The sequence below is a fragment of the Cebus imitator genome, unplaced genomic scaffold, assembly GCF_001604975.1.
Source record: "Cebus imitator isolate Cc_AM_T3 unplaced genomic scaffold, Cebus_imitator-1.0 Scaffold314, whole genome shotgun sequence".
NCBI classification, from domain to species: domain Eukaryota; kingdom Metazoa; phylum Chordata; class Mammalia; order Primates; family Cebidae; genus Cebus; species Cebus imitator.
In genome coordinates, this window is record NW_016107629.1 from 1695300 (window position 1) to 1701079 (window position 5780).

General features: G+C 52.5%; 1 pseudogene; it reads right to left on the bottom strand.

The window, feature by feature from the left end:
• Positions 1–1914: 1914 nt before the first annotated feature.
• LOC108286164 overlaps positions 1915–5780 on the bottom strand; it is a 6404-nt pseudogene continuing 2538 nt past the window's right edge.

The following is a 5780-nucleotide window of genomic DNA, read 5'->3' on the forward strand; positions in this document are numbered from 1 at the left end:
CTCAGCTCACTGCAACCGCTGCCTCCTGGGTTTGAGCGATTCTCCTGCCTCAGCCTCCCGAATAGCTGGGATTACAGGCATCCGCCACCACGCCAGGTTAAGTTTTGCATTTTTAGTAGAGACGGGGTTTCATCATGTTGGCCAGGATGGTCTCCATCTGCTGACGTGATCCACCTGCCTCAGCCTCCCAATGTGCTGGGATTACAGGCGTAAGCCACTGTGCCCAGCCAGGAGGAGGTCTTCAGAAACCAATTAAACTCAGAAGGTGGGAGAAATGCCGGTCCATGAGGACACAGCCGTGGGAAATGATATTTACATGGCTAAGAATCTGAGTTTCCTGTGAGAAACAACAGAAAAAAAAATTCTCCTTGTACAAAGAGAGAAAATACGATTTTTTTCCATGAAACCATAGGTTGTGGGCAGTGTAAACCCAAAATTACACATGAGAGCTTCCCCAGAGCTCCGTGTGGGTGGAGAAATGTGTCCTAACTGCTGCCCTGCCTGCTCTCTTGGTACTGGGAACCTGTGAGAATTTCCAAGCCCGACACCCTGCGTCCCGGCTTTTCCCAACAGATGCAGAGCAGTGCGTGTGTAGCCCAGCTGGGCAGCACCCAAATGACGAGACAGGCCACGAGCTCCCAGAGCTGGGCCATCCTGGCTCCTGAGGACCCTCTGGGGATGGCTGTGGTCAGTACAGCCCTTTCTTTCTCTGCTCTCACAGCCGTGGGGTGCACATGCTCTTTCTGAAGCACTGAGACTCCCCCAGCCGAGGCCAGCAGCCAGACTCAGCCATGTCCTCTCCCTCACTCCAAACTTCCTCCGCTCCTCAGTCTTCACAGCTCGTCCCAACATGGCCACCTGCCACCAGCAGACCACACTGGAGTCCTGTGCACTGCAGCTGCTCCCACAGACTCGTGCTCAACCCTCACTGTGGTCCTGGCTTTCAAGGCCATTGTGCCTGGGAGAAGACGGAGGTGTTGGCTGCTGTCAGGGCACTTGGGTCATTCCCATTTGCTCCTGATGCAGTGACTCTCCCCATGGGATCTCGCTGGGAACCTCTCTCCCACCCACTGCCAGAGACTCACATTCTGAGCCCAGACACAGCCTCCTCAGTCCTCGGGCATCACTGCCTGCCGGGGCACCCTAGGAAACCTGGGAGGCTTCAGTGTGACTTTGCTGGCCAGGATTCCGTCTGACACCTGCATGGAGGCAAGTCCCTGACGTTCAGCTGGAGTTCTGCAGGGCCTGGGTCACCTTCCTTCCCATCCACCAAGAGCAGGTCTCCACCGTGGCCCCTTGGGTCGGCTCCCAGGCTGCACTTTTGCCCCCAGGGCTACACCACCCTTCCCATAGGCTAAGTCCTGATAGGAACACCCTGCAGGGTGAGGGAATAAGAGGGGTTCCAGGTGCAAACAAAACATCAGCAGACACTAAGTTACCCCCTGTACAAAATAAAATGTACCCTTTACCCTCCTGTTGAAAAAGTAAGCTCTGTGTGTTCTGCCATCACTTCAGAGAAACCAGCCCCTGAATTACCCATTTCAGAATCATGGCCCCCAGATGCATGGGGTGGACATGAGCAGAGGTTAGGGATGTCCTGACGCATCTGACCCTTGACCCCAGTGCCGTGCAGGGAGAAACGCAAGAGGTAGGCTTGGCTGCTGCCCTCCACCATCACAGCTGGTTAGTCGGCCTGATGCCGGAGCTCCAAGGAGCCCTCTGACTGGAGGAACGCCGTCCCAGAACAGCTGTAAGGAACAGAGGTACTGAGACCACTTGTCAAACCAATGCCCCATTTTACTAAAAACCACATGTACATTACATTTTACAAAACAGTCCCTTCCTTAACCCCATAAAAGAATGGGGATATTTGGGGAGCTACAGAAACAGGTCCCCCTTCAAATGCTCAGGGCTACCTAGGACTCCCCAGACCCCTGGTCCAGTGCAGGGCAGGGGCAGCAGAGCCTGCTCACTGCTCCCATCAGCCCAGGGTTCCTGGAGCCCGTCCGGAGCCCTCACTGCCTACCCAGGGCAAGAGGGACCACCTGGGGGGCCGGCCTCAGCTGGACTCACAGCCGCTCCCTGCCTGGGAGGGGTCCAGCCTCAGGAGGAGGAGTGCGGGTACCCATAGTGGCTGTGGTCAGCCTCGCCCAGGGTCACTGTCAGTGACAGGCTGGGCTTCTGTTCCAGCTCCTCCTCCTTTGGGCAGTGCTGTGGGGGTCAGGCTTTGAAGAGGTCTGAGATGTAGTGGACCTGGCAGAGTGGAGGAAGGTGAGACTGGGCAGGGACTGGGCAGGCACCAGGGACATGGGCATGAGCAGGAGGGGGAGGAACAGGGTCCCAGGTGGGCAATGAGAGGAAGAATGCCTGTGGGGGAAGAGAGCCCTCTTAGTAGAGGACCAGTGGAGAGCACTGGGGTGCTGACGGGCCCAGGGAAGGGCTGCAGCGTGCAGGCAGGAGACCCAGGGAAGGAACTGGGGGAAGAAGGTGTCCAGGGAAGGACTGGGTTTGGGGAGAGGGGTCCCGGGGAGGAATGGGGGAAGGAGGGGTTCCATGAATGGACTGGGCTTGGGACAAAGGGTCCCAGGGTAGGATGTGGGGGGGGAAGGGAGGGGTCCAGGGAAGGACTGGGGTTGGGGGAAGTAGTCTCAGCAGACGAATGGGGGAAGGAGGGGTCCCAGGGATGGACTAGGGTTGGGGAAAAAGGTCCCAGGGGAGGAATGGGGGGAAGGGAGGGGCCCTCAGAAAGGACTGGGGTTGGGGGAAGAGGTCCCAGGGGAGAAGTGGGGAGAAGGGAGGGGTCCAGGGAAGAACTAGGGTTGGGGGAAGAGGTCTCAGAGGAGGATGTGGTGGGGGAGGGAGGGGTACAGGGATGGACTGGGGCTGGGGAATCCCAGAGGAGAAATGAGGGGGAAAAGGGGTCCCAGGGAAGGACTGCAGCTGGGGAGAAGCGGTCCCAGAGGATAACTGGGGGGAAGAGGGGTCCCAGGTATGGACTAGGGTTGGGGGAAGGGGTCCCAGGGAGGAATGTGGGGAAGGAGGGGGTCCCAGAAAGGACTGGGGTTGGGAGAAGGAGTCTCAGGGGAGGAATGGGGGAAGAGGGGTCCAGGGATGGACTCGTGTTGGGGAAGGACTCCCAGGGGAGGATCTGGGGGTGAAGGAGAGGTCCAGGTAAGGACTGGAGTTTGGGATAGGGGTCCGAGGGGAAAAACCGGGGGAAGAAGGGGTCCCAGGGAAGGACCACGGTTGGAGGAAGGAGTCCCAGGGGAGGACTGCGTGGGGCACGAGTGTGCAGGGAAGGACCAGGGTTGGGCAGGGAGTGGTCTCTGGACAGCACAGGGGATGAGTCAGGGTCAGAAGCTCACAGTGAGGCCAGCCACCAGCGCCCCCTGCAGGAGGCCAGCAAAGACGTCGCTCCAGTGGTGTTTGTGATCAGACACGCGGGTGAAGCCCACATAGAGGGCAAAGGCCACCAGGAAGAACTGGACCGTGGGCAGCAGCAGCTGCGTCCACTTCCAGCAGAGCTACGCCTGCATGTAGAGCTGGGACGGGAGAGGGCGCCTCAGACTGTGCCCTGCCAGGCACACCCACGCCCACTGCACAGATGGCAGCTCCAAGGCCGAGGGCACAAAACCAGCCAGCCCAGGGCCTCCTGTTTTTACAAACAAGTCGGTTTGCCCCCATCACCACCACGACCCACCCATTTTACAGCTGGAAAAACCAAGGTCCAGGGAAGGGAGTGACTTGACGGACGAGCCCCGGAAAACGGACTCACCGCCAGGAACACCACGCAGTACATCCCAAAGGAGGCGTGTCCTGAGTAGAAAGACAACCTGGGGAAGGAGAGGCAGCAGGTTGGCTGATAAATAGATAAACAAAATGTAGTGTGTCTCTACCACGGAATATTATTCATCCGTAGAAGAAATCAGATACTGACACACACTATGACATGAAAGAACTCTGTAAACATTGTGCTAAAGTGAAAAAAAAAAAAAAAAAAGCCAGCCACAAAAGATCACACATTGCACAATCCTGTTTATATAAGAGGTCCAGATTAGGCAACTCTATAGTGACAGATAATAGATCAGTGGTTGCCTATGGGAGCATAAGGTTATAGGGGAGTAGAAGCTAGTAGTAAAGAAATGTGGATTTCTCTATATGGTAATAAAAGCTTCTAAAATTGATTGGGGTAATAGGTGCACAGCTCCATGAATATTCTAAAAACCACCGAATTGCACACTTTAATAAATAAATTGTATGGTATGTGAAGTGCATTTCAATAAAGGTGTTATTTTAAAATACATATATATATATATTGGTGGCCAGGCATAAGTGGCTCATACCTGCCTATAATCCCAGCACTTTGGGAGGCAGAGGCAGGAGAAACACTTGATTCCAGTAGTTCGAGACCATCCTAGGCAACATAGCATGACCCCATCTCTACAACAATAGATAAAAAATTTACCTCTGTGTGATGATGTATGTCTGTAATCCTAGCTACTTAAGAGGCTGAGATGGGAGTACTGCTTGAGCCCAGAAGAATGAAGCTACAGCAAACCATAATCACACCACTGCAATGCAGCCTGAGTGACAGAGCAAGTCTCTGTCTCTGAAAAGAAAAGGAAAGAAATGCAAGTTTTTAAAATTGATTTGTGAGAGTAACCAAGTTTGAGGAGAAACAGAAGAAAAAAGAGCACTGAATGGTGAGGGTAGTGGCTGGTTTGCCTCAGTTGCTAGCTAATTAATTGGCTTCTGAAAAATTTCTTACTAAAATCCCAGCTCTGGGGTTCAGTCATGCAGTCAAATGATGAACCCTAAATCCTTTACAAATGCTCATCATCTTTCTTTACTTGCCTTCTAGTGAAAAATTATTAAGTGCCTAAATATCAAGTGGTCTGAAATGATATCAGCTGTTTATTAAAGAAATAACATCTCAGCCAGGTGAAGTGGCTCATGCCTGTAATCCCAGCACTTTGGGAGTCCAAGGCGGGCAAATCACCAGAGGGCAGGAGTTTGAGACCAGCTTAGAAAACGTGGCAAAACCTCATCTCTACTAAAAATACAAAAATTAGCTGGGTTTGATGGTGCATGCCTGTAATCCCAGCTACTTGGGAGGCGGAGGTAGTGAATCTCTTGAACTCGGGACGTGGGGCTTGCAGTGAGCCAACATAGCACCACTGCGCTCCAGCCTGGGCAACAAGAGTGAAACTCCATCTCAGAAAAAAAGAAAAAACAAAAGAAATAACATCTCAATTTTTTTGTTTGTTTTTGAGATGGAGTCTTGCTCCATCACCCAGGCTGGAGTGCAGTGGTGTGGTTTTGACTCATTGCAACCTCCACCTCCCAGGTTCAAGTGATTCTTCTGCCTCAGCCTCCTGAGTAGCTGGGATTACAGGCACGTGCCACCATGCCCAGCTAATTTTTTATTTTAGGTAGAGACGGGGTTTTGCCATGTTGGTCAGGAGGATGTAGATCTCTTGACTTCATGATCCACCCTCCTCAGCCTCCCAAAGTGCTGGAATTATAAGCATGAGATTTTAATTATAAGCACTGCACCCAGCATTTAACATCTCAATTTTTGAAAACCATGAGTCAAATATTATTTTCCTTTTCTCATTTTACAGGTGTGCAACCTAAAGGACAGAAAACTTAAAGAATTTTCCTAAGTAGCAGAATGCAGATTTAAATTCTATCACTTTGGCCTCAGAGCTTGTGCTTTATTTTATTATGATAAATTCATCTTTTTTAAAACCAAGAGACTTACGCAAAATTCTGCTAGG